This window comes from Caloenas nicobarica, chromosome 1 (genome assembly GCF_036013445.1).
Source record: "Caloenas nicobarica isolate bCalNic1 chromosome 1, bCalNic1.hap1, whole genome shotgun sequence".
NCBI lineage: Eukaryota > Metazoa > Chordata > Aves > Columbiformes > Columbidae > Caloenas > Caloenas nicobarica.
Window position 1 is genome coordinate 143,679,691 of NC_088245.1, and position 17,568 is coordinate 143,697,258.

The 17,568-nt window shown below is 38.9% G+C and overlaps 2 protein-coding genes across 11 annotated transcripts in view; one reads left to right on the forward strand and one right to left on the reverse strand.

Annotated features, from left to right (window-relative positions):
• Positions 1-17,568, reverse strand: part of CMSS1 (cms1 ribosomal small subunit homolog) — a 250,557-nt gene that overhangs the window by 195,972 nt on the left and 37,017 nt on the right. The gene's annotated exons all lie outside the window — the stretch shown is intronic.
• FILIP1L (filamin A interacting protein 1 like) overlaps positions 1-17,568 on the forward strand; it is a 215,149-nt gene that overhangs the window by 164,044 nt on the left and 33,537 nt on the right. Inside the window, exon 1 of one of the 10 annotated variants that reach the window (XM_065657319.1) lies at positions 16,955-17,077. The exons of the other annotated variants lie outside the window; for them this stretch is intronic. The gene's annotated coding sequence lies outside the window, so the exon portion shown is untranslated. Of the gene's footprint in view, positions 1-16,954; positions 17,078-17,568 lie in introns of those variants that run through there. 10 annotated transcript variants of the gene reach the window in all.

Sequence of the window (17,568 nt, forward strand, 5' to 3'; positions counted from 1 at the left end):
CCCAGCTGCTTTAAAAGGCTGTACAAACCATTTGGAGCTTCTCATACCATAAAAATGTCACATCTTGTGACTACAGTTTCATGGTGGTGGATTACAATGACATGAGAGCCATGCATTGACTCTCTTCTGCCACCTGACAGTGGTTATTAGTTGCTATGTTCTAACAAACACACTGAAGCAAAAAGCTCTACCTCAAACAGGACAAGTCCTTACAGTATTTTATGCTGGTGTGACGGCCGATTCATGGACAAACTCGAATTGGCTGAAGGGTTTATTATACAAAATGTAGTTATCTCCTTAGTGGTTACTCACTCAGAGCCTGAAACTTGAATAGAACAACAGGACAAATTTCTTTGAATGCACTCTACAAAACTGATTGATAATTAGGAGGCAGGGCCCCACAACCAGGATACAAGTTCTTGTCTTTTCTGACCTGTCTTACTCTAGTTGACACATAATGACAGGATTCTGTGTGCATGGAAGTGATTCCACCAAAGTCAACTTACAAGAAAAAACCTACAGGACAACTTGATGCCTTTACACTTGAGTAAAATAAGACATACAGAATCTATCAAATGAGTATTTTCAATAATTTTCCTGAAACTTCTTTAAAAATGTCTCTTATTCAGAACAAGTAGTACACTATTAACTTTTTTTGTTTCAAAACAAAAAGGGAAAAAAGCTGTTCCCCCCCTGCCATTTACAAAAGGGAAGGAAAAAACCTCTAACTCCACAGATTTCTGCGTATTCCAGATGCATTTTCCTGGCTTTTTGCTAAACATGGATGACAACCAAAATAACATAAATACGTGTCCTTTCAAAACATTTGTTTTCATTCTTTCTTCTGACAGTATTTGGGATGTCATTTACTCTGGTAAAGAAACTAGCTCATATTTCTCAAGTTTCCAGAGTGTTATTTGTTAACACACAGTACTAATTAGAGGGGTTTTGGTTTTTTTGTTTTGTTTTGTTTTTAAAAAGCTAGAGCTGGCTTTTTAGCTATTTTTAGAAGTTTAACACTGCATACTTTCCGAATTTAAGAAAGATGGGTAAAGCATCTGTCCTTCTCCCCAAAATAAGCCACATTCGCTGGTATAATGCAGCCAACTTACACATTAGTATTTTTTAATGATTTCACATAGGACTTACCATCTCAAAATTAAATCACTAGACCATAAAATCCCAGAGCCAGAAAAAGGTCAGAGAGAAGAGTGAACAAAAATGAAAACATCATTTAGTCAATTTTCCTTTTCCATGCAAGGATTAAGATCTCCTCAGAGTACGGGCCATAACATGACCGACCAGTTGCTGAGTTACAGTTCTCCATGGGCCCCACCACTCTTCAGAAAAAGAGGTCATACTTCTGAAGACAAACGTGGTGGGAGACATTCTCCCAGGTGTTTGTCAACCATTTTTCAATGGAATGAAAACAGACTGCTTTCATCCTAAGCATTTTTGAGAACATATTCTCTGGACTGGAGAGTTTTCAGCTGCAGACCCAAGTAAGTTCCTAAACACACATTCAGCATGTCAACAGAAGCCCTATAAGACCAGGTTTGATTTTGACCTTCCCAACAACACTCTCACTTGAAACTGATTATTTAACTGAAGGCACAAAATTAACCGAAGAAACAAGAGCTACCCGTGTTTTCTCCATATCACATACAGTTTGAGAGACTGCATTTTGCTTACAATTGTGCACAGATGTGTGCACAGGGTTTTAAAACTAAAGTTAGCAGGTTACCTCAGCACGTACTTCACACTGGAAACATCATTTGGATGATGCCTGTTTTCAGGACAGCTCTTCATTTCACTAAGCAGTAAATCGGAAGTTGCATTAAGCCATAAACATTCTTGCTCACTTAACATGGTTTAAAACCCCACAAACCTGAATATTAAAATACAGGAGGTTTTCAATTTTTCCTCTTTTAAAATGAGAATATGAACGAAGGCAGGTTTGCCTATTTGCATCCAGATTTTTGCCCCCATTCCCTGGCAGAGAGGCTCTGAACCTTGCACATCACCTTCCACTCCCTCAGAGAGCTCTTTGGACAGACATTATGAAGGAGCTACAAGATATGGCCCACATATAGAAAACTGAATAAATGGAGCATACATTTTTGTCCTTAAATAAATCAGTCCCTCAGAAGTTAAGTGTACTGATTATGTGGCTAATGTTAGGGCAAAAAATTTTCCCTTGCCTTCCTATTGCCATATGCCTGTCATTTTTTTTCCTACAGTTTCCACTCACTGTTTCAAACATATGTTGCCACTTACGTGCCAAGAACGGAATCTCTGAATTACCCCCTTCATGTATGATGAAATGGCAGACTGAATGGAGCCAGAGAGAGCACCATTAGCAGTTATTCACACTTCTGTTTTCTCTTAACTTCCTCTTCTCCAGAGTTTATTCCTCCTATGCAAGTGGATGTAGAACTATAAAGCCATCGATGACTCATGCTGCAAAATATACAGCTGCAGTCATGTACCAGAGAAGTAATTTTTTAAATTTTTTCTTTTTAAAGGCCACCTTAAATAAACCTTTTCTCCTTTCAGTTTCCAGATGGAGGATTCTTTTGTGAATCGCTTACCCAAGCATCAACACTAGTGATCCAACATTCTTTTCTTGTAAACTCACTGCTCAGTTTACCAGTGGTTTGCAGCCTCTCTCCCTGCAACTCCTGCTTCCCGGGGTCAGCCTGGGTGCACACTTCACAGTTCCAGAGCAGTGGACCTCAAAAAACACCTACAGCAGTACCTGCAATCTTCTTCTCCTCAAGAGAAGATAAAGTCATTCACATAATTCTTCAAAGGGGGGAAAATCCGTAAAAGATGGATGGAGGGAAAAAACAGGATGCGCAAACAAAAAGCAAGTCCGTTTGATGACTTAAATTCCCACACCGCCAAGGCATCCACGCTTCTGAGTGTGGTTCCTCCACCACCTTCAAAATCCAGCTGAGTGACAACTCATGCGGATACAGTATCTTCAGAACTCTCAAAACTAAGCAGAAAAAAAGCTATCCACTAAAACAGATGCCAGCAGCTACCCTTCAACCTTGCTAACATTAAACAGAGCTACCGGGAAGTTAGTCCATCAAGAAATATTTTTATAAAACAGGTTAAAAATAACCAAATGTTTCCAGAAGGAGTCACTCAACGACAAACACAGTGCAAAAGTAGATGTGTTGGGCAGTTTCAAGAGAAGTTACCAAAAAAAAAATATTTCAAAAAATAAAAAGTGTTACTAAACTAAAATTAATTCAAATAAAACTAATATCTTCACTATTTTCTTCTTTGACCGCTTGCATTGATTATCAGCATCAAAATTGCCATGTGGTAATACTAGACTATTTTATTTTCCTTTTTTTTTTCTTTTAAATTGATTGGCTGGGGGTTTTTTTGTTGTTTGTTTGTATTTTGGTTTTGGTTTTGTTTGCTTTGTTTGTGTTTTTTTTGCTGTCCTTTTGTTTTGTTTTTTTAATGTGAGATACAGACAGAAGTTTTCAAATTTAAAAAAAAAAAATTGAACCGTATATTCAATGCCAGAAAATTACTTAAATTGCATAATCAGAAGCCAGAGAATTACCTTTCACCTCCATTTAATTCTCAAGAGCTTAATGAATCCAAAAAAGATACCAGATTTCAGGCTGTGGATTTTTAATTTTGTAAAGGAAGTCGTTAATTACTTAAAGACATGGGTTCATGCTAAGAATGGAAACTGTCCAACATATCTTACTTCTACACTGTGTTTTGTTATCGAGTGACTCTTCCTGGATATTCTCAGTTATTTTCACCTGTTTTTTAAACATAATTGTGATCCTGGTGTTTTATGATTGTTATTTCCAAGGTGTCCCATGAAACCAACTGTAATGCATGCAGAATAATGCTTTTTCCTTAATTCTCAGGGTAGCGGCTCCAAAGTGAAATGATGTGGTGGTGTTCTTATCCTTTTCAGTGCCACAAATTTCTGCCCTTAGTGATATCAACCTCATCTCTTCTGGAAGTTAATAAGCAATTATCACATTTCTTGACAGAAACATAGTAGGCATAGCTCAAACCCTCATATTTATGCTGATTCAACAGTGAAAATTTAAGAAATCCTCCACCACTTACTTCCATCACTAAAATGAACAAAAAGGGCCCCACAACACACCTAAAGTTGTTTTTCAATTCTAACTTTCTTCAAAAAGCATATAAAGAAAAGGAACAGTCAGCAGGGTAAAGCAGCAAATACTGCGTCCCAGAAAGTTTAGTGAGGAGATGCAAAAGTTCTCTGGTGCTTTTTCAGAAAAAGGAATATGCAGGCTTCAGTCAGAGAGGCCAAAAGGCAGGAAAGTGACGTGGCAAGCTCCAGCTGCCAAAAGAGAAATCCCACAGGCTGATGTTTTTCTATCAAAATCCACAGGTGGGACGGTAGGGATCAATCTTGTTTTCCTAAATACACATCAGTAACATGTATATTTACCTCTCCAAATTAACTAATAATCCTTTGTCCTCATGTCTGCTCCACAACTGATATAAAGATCACTAGGAGAACGAAACAGAAAGATGCCTACATGAAGAACTACCAGGGAGAAAATGTCACACATGCACACCCCAAACTTTTCTAAACAGAACTGCTGATAAGTAAAAGTAAAGCAAACTGGCAGGATGCTAAACATCACCTATTGTCCATCCAATGGGCAACAGTTGGAGCTTGCATTCATTTTATCTGATCAAAAATTTGAACATTAATTATATTAATGAAGTCTGTTGAGTACGCAACCATGCTCTGTCCTATGGATGAGTGACAAAAAAAACGTCTCTAAGAACTACACTGTCTGCTGTGAACAGATAAAAATACAGTGAAGATTTAAATAAGACTTTGCTGTGTGCGCCTTCCTTTCCACTCGAGGATCTTAAATATTACACACGCTTATGTCCCAGTTGTCCTTGAAGTATCAAGCCGAATATTTTGAGGCCAACACTTTCAAAATCCGTATCTTATTTCAAGATTTCATGGGAGCACTGGCCACCTGGAATTGAGCTGGAGAAGAACTAGAGGATTCTGTGAAATGACCAAATCAAATTTATTATTTCTGACGACACATTGGAACAGGCATATTAACAAAACAGGTGCCAACAAGTTCTCACTCTTCAGCAAATATAATATTGATGGATGACTCACATTGGTGCCTAATTCAGTCTGGGAGCAAGGCAAGAGGGAAAAGAGGAGCAAAACCCATGGCCCTGGGTTCAGTCAGTATTTTCACCGAAAACCACCTTCCAGTCTAAAAGGAACGCATACGCAAAGACTGACTAACAGTTTTAATTTGAAAGTTTGGTGCAATTTCACCCTGAAGGCATGCATAAAATCTATGTTAAGACAACAAGGGAAATCACCTGTAGATCACCGCAAAGCTCAGACTTCTCAATATTGGGGGGCGGGGAGTGTTTGTTGTTTTCATTTGGTTGGTTTGGTTTGGTTTAATGTGCTCTCATTTCCCACAGAGTAGGGACTTACCTATCTAGTTTATTTAGGTGAGGTTTATGAAGTCCAGGTTCATTAAAACTAGACTGGGACCACGCAAAATATAATTACAAACAATGCAATACCAAACTTTGGTATTACTTTCATATAGCTCGAGAACTATAAACTCTATATCATACCTTTCACACACACACACAAAACGTCTTACTAAAAACCAAGTTACTTCTGAACTGGGTCTATTAAAGTTGCCAGACACATAACAATAATTTTGCACATATGGTCCTTAACAAGTGAATAACTCTAAAAAGTGCTTAAATTAGCTTGGAAAGACAGATTTAGTATTCCATAACCAAAAAAATTTTCTTTCCAGTATTTTTAAGTGGATCATTTTCCAATAAATTAAAACCACAGGCTGAGTGGAAATTGGTCTGCCTCCTTCAAAATCATTAACAACAGAAATTACACCACATGAAATTTCAGCAAATCAGTCTATAAAGACATCTGTAAAACTCTTCTGGTTCTGTTTGTTTCAATACATTTAAGTACACTTACAGAAAGAAGGTGAACTCTTAACCAATTCAAAAATCTTACTTTTTTTTTTAGCTACACCTTTCCCAAGCGAATCCTATCCCCAGCATATTATTTCACTTCATAGTTGCTGATAGGATAGTTAGGAAATGGTTAATTTTGCAAGATTACGTCTTCCATATGCAACTACCATTCTGCATCCCACCCTCAGGGTACAATCAACCAATAAAGACATTGTTCTGATTATGTAATGCTTAGATTTGATATCCCACTTGAGAGCTCTTTTGGATGCAGAAACAACTATAGCATAGTGACTTTGCAAATAAGGTGATGTAATGTTACTTTGGCAGTGACAAAACGTCTGAGCATGCCCACCGTGAACCCCACAGTTTGAAAGCGCAAAAGCACATTTCGTTTGGTCTGAACCATTCAACTGCTAGAGAGCTGTGTCTCCCTTTCTGGCTTATTTGCTCTGTAGCTCTTACACACTTTCTGATACCAAAAAAAAGAATCACAATTTTCTTCAAAACTAGTCACACAAAAAAACCCACCCAGAACAACTCACCTTTGTTTGCAGTTAACGGGTTCTCAAAAAATTGAATAAAAACCCTCTCCCCACTTGTGTTTGTTAAAAAGAACATGAAAAATATTTTCTGGATAACTTTAAGCAATGCACAAGCCCAAAAGGCAGCAGTCAAAAGGGCACATGCAAGTCTTGTGCAGTTCTTAAAAGAGAAGTTACATGTGGAAATCCAACTTGTATCAACACACCTATAGCTGAGTTACAAAGGTGTTTTAACTTGGGATTTACATTTAAATGTTGCAAGTGAACACACCTCCAGTACATACATTGTTCAAAGTAGAAACAGTAATAGCCTATGAAATGTCGTAAGACCACACACACACGCACAGAGTTTTAAACAGACTGGTCACCTCATGAGGCCTTATATATAGCAGCTTTCTTATTTTTTGTCAATGAAGACGTGGGGTTTTTTTAAAGAGGGAAAAAAAAAAAAGCTTACCAAAAGTTGGACATTCAAATATTCACCAGAAGTATCACACAACAAAACAATAAAATTCTATTATTAACTCAGCAAAATTACTGTCACTGAAGAGGTTACTATGAATTGTGAGAGAGAGAACAACGTCAGAGGCAGAAGAATGAAGCCAGACAAACAAACCAAGACCAAAGCTCTACTGCCAAACAAGGCGAACACTTCTCTTCATTGTGAAAGAGGTGACCATTTCCACTATCCTTAATACCATGCAACTGACAGCAGTAAATTGGCCCTAACTGAAACAAAATACTCTCAAAATAATTCCATGCAGAAAGGCAAGATAGCCATTTTCCCTTCTAAACTCAGAGTAAGGCCAAAGTGAAAAGTATGCATTTGAGACTCTGCGTGGACTACTTCCTGATTCGGGACCTCATCCCTTTCCCATTGACCTCCCTTTGGGAACAAAAGTGCAATCATAAGCATCCCTGCATTCCAGTACAAATGCTAAAAACGCCTCTTAATCATTTCTTCCCAGTCACTCCCACAGGAAACTGGCATATTCACAGGGTCCTCTCTCCACCTTCCAATAATCCACTCATGGATTTTCTTCTTTCAATGTGACAAAGGCAAATTGGAACCTCACCTGACATATGTTAGCCTCTTTTATTGCTTTTGGCTCCTGGATGCACTTAAAAAACAGAGACAAGCACAGAATAGCACAAGAAGAAAAGACTTGTTAATACCTGGTGAAGTAGTTAAAGAAAATAAGAAACCAAACTTCACAGGGTGATTTGGTCTACCTGTTCTCCTGCAGCTCTGAAAAAAAATAAATTATTATACTTGCAAAAGGATCCACAAACATTATTTCCCATCTTCCTTTTGTATTACTTAAGATACTAATGCTATTCCCTGAAGGCTATAGGAATTCACTACAAAAACTGGGCAGCTTTCCTGCTTTTGAAAGATACCTAAAATAGAGAAGATGCTTCCAAGAAAGCATTTTCCACAATACTGAAGCAAAAGTGACTATTCAAAGTTTGGCTAAACAACCCAAACTCTGTGACATGCATACACGTGGAACACGCACTAGTACAGCATTTAAAGCTAAGGTATCGCAAACTGCCCTCGGTCACTTCTTTTAAAGAATAACTAGCTGGAAGAAATCAACATCCTTTGGAACCACCATCGATAAAAGCTCAGAAGTCTCCACAACTTCTTTGTGTATATTTGAATACGCAAACTTTTCAGAGCAATTCCCAAAAGATCTAGAGGCATTTCAGTAGTCACTGCTGCACAGACCCTGCTCTCCCCAAGCAAAGCAACCGGTGGGGGTTTCCACAAGCCTCTGAGGTACGAGTGTTTCTGCTCCAGGAGTCCCTAGCCCCATCAGAACTGCTCCAAGAACTCCAACCACCCACCATGCTGACCACTGAGCAAACTATACATAGCAACATCTTTCAGGCATGACTTGCATTGATTTAGATATACAGAGATAGCTACAAGTTAAGGCTCCGCTTACATTCCCAAGCCCCAAGGTCAAAGGCATTTTATAACTCTCAAATAAAGTGTTTATTCTTGTTAAGCTCTGTATAACCTTATGCCACTCTGGACACACCTTAGGCTTCTAGCAAAATAACTCCTCCTATTTTGGTAGAGTTGAATCTATTTATGCTCCTCTTTGCTCAGCAGCAATACCAAGGACTGATTTATGTGAGAATGGCCTTTGGTCATCTACTATGGGGATTCTGAAACAAAACCAAATAAAAACAGAAAAAGAGGGTAAACCAAAAATGCATCAAAAAATAAACTTCCCATGTCTCTAAACACAGACATCTTTAGAGTAGCAAAAGTCAACTTAATCAAATTCTAAGAGGTCACACACAACCAAGTCTCATGTACCCAACACAACATACCTTAGGAATTCAGAAAATATTAATACTTTTTCTTTTACAACTTCTAGTTCTAGGCCTCTGATTATCATACATGGAATCCAGAACCTTCTTTATGTATCATTTTAAAAGTTAAAGTAAATAGTGTTGTCATTTCCCACAAAAAAAAGGTTACAAGCAGTATCGTAAGTACCATATTACAAGAACTAGAATTGCTTTTCTCCATCTGCCCTTGCTACTGGCTAGAGTTATGCACAAATATTTACTTATACACACACTTCTGTATTTATTTGGGATGGATGGAAGGACACGTGGGGAACAACTCAAAGATTAACAAATTTACCATGCTTAAATCTTTGTTCTGTAGAGTCACCTAAGAGCAGTGAGGTCTATGGTATTTTGTTGCACTATCCTTGCTAGGAAAACACAGCTGGGTTGCAAACATATGCCAGGGAACAACTTATAATTATATGTCCATTTAAGAAATTAGCTTTTTAATTTTTTTCTTGAGTAACAACACAGCCTGTTTATAAAATAAATTATTGACAATTATCAAATATACCACGAGATTTTGTAGCGAAAGAAGGAACTTCAGATTTATCTCCTATTAAATTGTATCACTACAGGAAAGAATCCAATATATCTCTACATTTAATCTATTTCTACACAGTTCATGATGATCACACAACACACACACAACTTTTTATGGACTGTAACTGTCTTTCCTCTAATTAATATTAATCTTCATGTTATGAGCTTCTGAGTTCACTGGTCAGAGCAAATAGAAGCGAGAAACGTTTTGTGAGAATGCTTGCAATTAAGTTACCAAGAGGAAACAACATTAAAAGGAACAGAAACTTCATCCTTACAACTAAAAATAGGTAACTGAACAAACAGATTAAAAATAAAGTACTCAACAACTTATAAAAAAAAAACCAAACCACAAAATAAAGCAGACCATCAAGCACTGGGGAAGGTTGCAGGGAAGACTGTTAAAAGAGCACGGGATTTTAGAGACTTTAAAAGGAATTTTTGTCTTCAGGTGTTGGAAGAGAATTCCTTTAAAATCACTTATTTGTGCTTGAGTACAATTTTCAAGCATGAAGCAATGTGTAGGTTATTCAAGCATTCAGTTCATGTCCTGAAAACTTCCTTAATAATAGTCCATCCTGTTGACATAACATCCAGAGACATGAGATCAACAAAAGTGTTCCCAGATAAGGACATAACTTTAGTATTGCTGTGTTTAAGGTAACAGTACTTAATGTTGACATGTCTCATGCATGGTGCCATAAAAAAGCCAAATTAATACCCTTTTGTATTCATTCTCTTTCCTCACTCAAGGGTTTTGTGAAATTTTTGTAGCATACTCTGCAGCTATGGAGAGTCTGAGTCTGCTAAATACATTTCCCCAAGTCCAAGAGACTCCTTGAACAGTACCTGCTGTGAGCAGTGCTAACACAAAGAACTACATGGGACTACATGCTAGGAGATCAAGAAATTCTGTAAATACTTTTCCAGACTAGGGAATTGAACCACACAGCTAAGTCACATTTTCAAACTACGAATTTATCGGATAGCTCAACAATTCTGAACCCCAAAGGGATCAAAGTTTTACAAGTTATGTTACATCCCTAGTAATCCACAATCTCACATGGTCTGTACGGGATACATTTGCCCCTGCATTACTTCAATACAGATTCCTTGAACAGGTATTAAAATAACCATTAACTTACTGTGCTTTAAACAGGGACTAGTGTATGGCTACTGAAATTGTAGACAATAAGGAAAGCCTTTTAAAAGTGTATTTTTTAGCAGGAATTCAAAGTGGAGGGAAAAGTTATCAAGAGAGGAAAAAATATCTCTTCTTATGTAGGTTTGATAACATACATGCCAGTATCTAGAGACCCAAGAACATGTTTGTGTTTTACTCGACTATTGCAGGCAGTCCAGCAAAAAATATTTTCTCTCCTTGCAAAGTTTGCCTTCCTTATCATCCATAGTCATTGTTTTACTACTACACTACCTTTCAGATAAGCCCTCTTGAACAGCTACATTTTCACGGGGTTAATCTGTAGGAGGCAAGAGAAGCCTACTCAAGGGAATTAAAACAATGAAATGGAAGACTCACGATACATTTTGATCCTGGACTCTCTCTAGTTAACCACTGAAAAACCAAAAAAAGTAGGACAACTTTGTACTCCTCTATGTATAATAACAATGGCTCCAACAAGCCTTCTTACAGTTCCTAAGCTGCATTCAAGTCCACATTCACCTAAGCATGTGCCTCCCAAGCTTGTGCTCTCCAAGCAGACCATGGCCTCAAGTGACCCCTGTAAAACTTGCAACCTGTAAGAAACGCACCAAGTGCCAAATCCCTTCTACCTGTGTCATGGGCTTTGCACTCCAAGGCATCAGTAGAAGAGCATCACTCAGCAACAAGTGAAGAAACAACAGACATGAAGGGAAAGGCAGAAGGGAAGAGCTGGTCGGTGACACGCAGGAACTGAGGGAACCTGCAATAACTTGATCTACTTCTTCACCGCATTTGCATGAAGCTTTGAAAGGAGCATCTGCCACTGACACCATGTTCTATTCATGTTTATGCAAAAATTTGAACCAACTTCACTCAAACCTTTGTGTTTATTAATCAGACAAGAATCAAACTGCTGAGGAAGAGGTGTGATCACTTTGAACAAAATTACTGATTTCACAGCCTAGGTTAACATGAACAAAAGATCTGAGACAGGGACTTGTGGAGTCAGATTTGAAGCTCAAAATGTTTCAGTCATACCATTTCCCTGAAGTTCTACAAGAAGAATCTTGCTTTGACTGAATTTCAAAGGAGATGGATGAATAAAAGTAGGCAACTAATTACAGTGTCATTTTTTTTTTTCTGAGGTCTAATGACTAAAGGCAGACATTTAAAATATGCTCTGCTTCCAAGCATGTTCACAGACGTGGAACTTAGTACCTTCCGAGGTGCCTCACCGCAACAGTCTTCACATGGTTACAACTCACTTGTGCTAGTGCATTAAGACTGAAATGGCTGTCATGCTTCCAGAAATAGCCCAACTAGACCATACTTGAGGGAAAGGAAGGGGGAGGCAGATAAAATAATCTCAGTGCAGAACACCACAAACAAAACAAACCTACAAGCCCAAATTGCTTCTTAAAATACACTATTGTGCACAGTTTTCATAGACTAGAGAACGTTATTTCATTATGGAGAAAACATTGCTTGGCTATATATGGTTTACACGGACTAGGGGAAGGCATGCAAATTAAATTCTATTAGTCTTTGTTCATGGTAAGCTCTGCTGTGCAAAAAAATGTCTTTTTCATAAAAGATTATCTTGGTCCCATATACAAGAGGAAGCCATCTCACAAGCAGATATGGAGCCCTTGCCAGTTCTTCTTAGGAGAGAAGTCATTAGTAGTTAAGAGATACAGTCATCAACTTCTCAAGGCAGCGCCCAACAAAAAGAGATCTAATTATCCCTAATATTTGGCTAGGAATTTAATTTGTATCTGCCAAAAAAGGGAGAATAATGGAATCTGCAAACAATAGGAGAGTTTGGGAAAATATTTCTTCCTGCTGCCAAAAAAATTAAAAACACATAGTAATGAAGATATTAATCTCTTTCCGTTCGTGGTCCATAGTAAAAGACACATGAATCTAAAGAATGTTATCTTTAGAACTTTCCCCTGCTTCTCCCCCTTGCCTTCCATGAGCAATTTATCAGTTGTCAGTTCATTTCAGACTGTCACTTAGCCATAATAGTCTCCATATTTCTCTTCATAATAATCAGAAATTAATCTATGTGTTAGGATATAAAACACTAAAACAGTACTGATGAAATCTAAGAGAGTGTCAATCACAATGCTAGAAGAAGTAATAAAGACAAGTTGGATTGAAAACTTTTGAAGGATGCTGTCAATCCAAGCAATAATTAAAGAGTGAGCCTTCTTCCATTGAGTTAATGTCAAAACTCCCACAGACTTCAGAGACAAAGCTGAACACACATTGGAGAAAAATCCTTGAAGTCACATGAGTTATTAAAACATTAAGCATCAGATCTCATTTATGCAAGTCATTAAAATTCATCTTTTCAATCCTGCATCTGTTTCAGTCCTCCAGTATCACTTGCAAAGCTTAAGCAGACCACCTCCAAAAAACCAAGAGGTTTTAAGTAATGTAAAATGACAGTATTTGTAGTTCTGTAGATGTCTATTTTTGGGATATGAAAGTAATCTAAAGATTTAGATCCCATGGAGAATTTTAAAAGCCTGAGCTTCAACAATACCTACATGAAGTAAATATGACCAAGAGCCTGATACAGCCAAGCGTTTCGGTATATCATTAAAATCAAGCTTATGCTGAAGTCCTTTGCTTTTCGACAAAAATACACAGGACTATGTTTTAAGTGCTTTGTTGAAACGAGGCCCAAGCTCTAATTTCCTTTATTTATCTTAGTTACAAAATGGCTAAAGGAAGGGGTCAAATGCTGCAATAGATAGGTTATGGGTTTAAGGACACTGGAACTGCTGCTATGAATTGCCATGAGAAGAAAAAGGAAAAAGAAGTAGTTTAATGATGGAAGCAATGGGAGGAATTCAGATAGTTTAAGATAAAGTCTAAACAACAGCCTCAAAGTCTTTTAGCTTATTTGTCCTCCCTTTTCCCTGCCTGCTACAATCTTCCATCTTTCCAGCTTCTATTTTTTTTCAAGTAAAACCCTGGGAGTATGTGGGCACAAATAACAATACGAAACTATAAGCAGAGAGACTAGGTGAAAGCCACTGCAAGCAGGCTGCAGGGAGCAGCCCCGCATAGTCAGGGGATGCACCAAATGATCTAATAAGGTTTTACTTGGTCTCTAATTTCTACAAATCCAGTTTCTTTTGCTGTCACAATACTTGTAAGTGCACCAATTCTGAACAACTATGTCTAGTAACTAAGGAAACTGAATTCATTTTCAGGGAGCAATGGAGAATGAGACAGGCATATATATCTGCCGGCCCAAAGGCTTTTTTTTTTTCCGTTCAGTGAAATTCACCAGCACCAGGATCTCACCTACAGACACTGGAAGACACTGTAAAAAAGCAGTAAAGGAAGGCTTCTCAGCAATTCTATTTGTTGGCTCAGATCAAGCTTTTCACGTTATAGTAATCCAAAACTTGGAATTTTTAATGATGTAGTTCCTTAACAGGGCTTGGAATAGTACTGTACTCTGTCCTTTATTAAGTTGTGACAATACAAGAGAAGGAAGTCAGGTCATTACATGCTCAGCTGATGGTCTTTGATAAAGCTGTTTTGCAGAATGTCACAGATGTGCACTTTTGTATTGCAGAGAATTAATTAAGAAACTAGAAGTTCATACTTTGGCCATTCCCAGATGTAAACACGGACTTATAAACAGGAGGATCTGCATTCCCTATTCCCTGTTCTAGCCTGCCCCCAGACTGCCAATAAACTTATCACCAGCACTATCTGAGCTGTGTTCCTAGCAACCCCAGAACAGAACTGGACTGTAAGGATGGATTTTTGATTACCAGCTTTTGAAAAGTCCTCTTCTTCAAAGCTGTGTATGGTTTACAACACCTGTTTCATGTGGGAGGACAAAAAATGCAGGTAATTTTCACATAGAGATAGACTAGAGAGATAGGAGCTGTGCAGGAGGTGAAGGTGAAGATATAGGAAAAAAAAACAACAATTGCAAAGGGAAGACAAAAATAACCAAGTAAAATACAGAAACAATAGTTTTCACTCTATGTACTTGTACGTTTGCACACGCACACACATATAAATATGTAAAAACCAACATATGCACATTTAACTCAGAGCTACCTTTCACAGATCTACCTACCTGACTCTGTCTGCAAATTTTAACTGGATAGAGCACCCTCCACAGCCTGCTCTGAGACAGTACCTTGCACCTGCCGTTGTCCTGTCTTTTTAAACAGTCCCAGTAGAAAGGGTGAGTTTGTAGCTGAAGATGAAGTCAACTTCATGTTCCCCATACCAAGGCCACCTGAAAGGTTTTCTGTAATTCAAATAACTGGCACAATACTTTTGAAAAAATAACTATACAAAATGTAGGTTCCCCAAAACACTAGCCAATCAACTGAACAGTGCAATTTCAGGTAAAGGACAGGTGATTTTTTTGTTTGGATTTGGTTATTAAATCTCCCTAGAATAGGAAATAAAACATTATCCTGGTCTGTCCATTAGTGTATTGAAATAAGAGATTTCATCATCTCCTAAAACGTTTTGGAAGGGTCTGTATACAGGTATTTCACTATTCAACAGATTTGGAAGTTTTCCCATCAGGCACCCAAATTTGAACTTCTTCAAAAACTTTCAGGGGTGACAGAGCAGGATCACTCCCACACACAGGTACCACACTTCTGAGTAAATCTTACCCAGTCACAGCGCAAAGGGCTGGCTGAAATTTTCCAGCTAAAGAATAAGCATCTTTTCCAGGCTACACTCCGGGTAAATACATGCAAGGTAGATAAGAGAGGTCTGTCTTTTTAATGAAACATAAATATTTTAATCACCATTCGTCTTCCTACCTACAGACATTATGTTTGAGTATGATCAAACAAACAAAAAGCAGGCAGTGGGACAGCAAAAGTTATACCAAAGTTTACCTGAAGACTAAAATTCAAATGCTGCAAATATGTGAATTGTGGATGCACCTACTTTAACAGAGCCGGACAAAATAGCACAGAATGCCTTTCAGTGGTCTAATTTATCCATAACGTACAAGCAGTTTATTTCATTAACTCCTGTTAACCCTTAGTGGAATTTCAACAATAAGTTTTGTGGCTATTTCAAGTATTTCTTCCTTGTGTTCTCAATGTTTATTCAGGGTGTACACTGAAGGACAGGGAATACAAGAGATATATTTTAAGCTCTTCAATCTAAATCCTATTTTTTGGCTTCCTGTCTCTTTCCTAAATATTAAAACAAATGACTCATTTCTTTAAGACCTTCTTACTAAAAATAGTTGGTTGGACTGCTTAATTGTGTTAGCTGAAACACAAACATATGAAAACGAAAGGGTTTTGTAGGAAAAACATTGAAGAGAAAAAAAAAAATCAGATTTCATCTGGCCTTCCCATCATCACTTAGAGAATTGTTTTGTAGTTACATCATCAGGAAATAAAATAGTATCCTCTGAGGACCCCGACTCTTTACAGAAGAGGGAAAAAAAAAAAAAAGGCTTGACGTTCATACCACTCTCTGAGGAGTTCAGCTAAATTCACTTTTTTTGTCATATTAAAAGAAAGTAAAAAAAAAAAAAAAGAAAGGCTTGAAGTTCATATCACTCTCTGAGGAGTTCAGCTAAATTCACATTTTTTGGTCATATTAAAAGAAAGTATATTAAAAAAAAAAGCTCCCTTAGAATGACTACTTAAAGAAGATGACCTTGAATTTAGTTTTTCCCTTCTCAAATCCTAAACTGTGAGACTAAGCGGGAAGCACTCTAATTAATCAGCTAACAACTTTTAACGACTTTCTTACCACCGACAGAAAGGAACTGCTCTAACCCAGACACAGAATCACAGAATGTTGGGGATTGGAAGGGACCTCAAAAGATCATCCAGTGCAATCCCCCTGCCGGAGCAGGAACACCCGGATGAGGTTCCACAGGAAGGCGTCCAGGCGGGTTTTGAATGTCTCCAGAGAAGGAGACTCCACAACCCCCCTGGGCAGCCTGTTCCAGTGTTCCGTCACCCTCGCTGTGATGAAGTTTCCTCTCATATTTAAGTGGCACCTCCCGTGTTCCAGTTTGTACCCATCGCCCCTTGTCCTGTCATTGGTTGTCGGCCACCAACTAGGGGAGACAGACGAAACCGTTTCACACGCACACACACAGAGTCCCGGGCGCCCGGCCGGAGCCGGGGACACCTCAACCCCCGTTCCCGAGCCGCCGGCTGTCGCCGCGGCACCAACACCCGCCGGGCGGGGAACGAGCCCCGCACGACGCCGGGGCGCCTTATATGGCGCGGCGATGACGTAATGCTGCATAGGCTCGGGGCAGCGCCGCGCGCCCGTCCCTCATTGTTTGGCGGGGCCGCCGGGATGCGCCTCGCAGCGGCGCGGGCGCCACCGCCGAACGGCCCCGGAGCCGCGGAGCCGCAGCCGGCCCGGGACCCTGCCGTAGCCCAGGAGCGCCAAGGTAAGGGAGGAGGAGGGGTGGGAAGCAAAGCGAGAGGCTGCCTGGCAGAGCGCTGGCCGCTCCGTGCCTTTTTCCTATGGAGATGCTTTTTTTAATTAACGACACTTGCTTCCGAAAAACGGGGTGAGGGCTGAGAAGCGGTGAAATCCTCCCCCCCCCCAAAAAAAAACCCAAAACCCACAACCCAAAAAACCCCGCAGATCTAGAAGATGTCTGGTTACTCGGAAGTAGGACGCACTATTTCAAGCGTTAGAAGTTGTATTTTAAACAACTCCCGACAAACAGACGAAGAATTAATTCAATGTTAAAGAAGGAGGTTGTTAGGAGTTACGCACGCTCTCCAAATGGTCGGATAAAATCGTGGCTGCATTCGAAGCTGTGGAAAGGGTCCAACTGTATTGTAATATATTAGGTAGAGCAACCGCCTCTCTTTATGCTGCATTTATATGCATATGCTATATATTAGAAGACATCTATGCACACATGTCTCT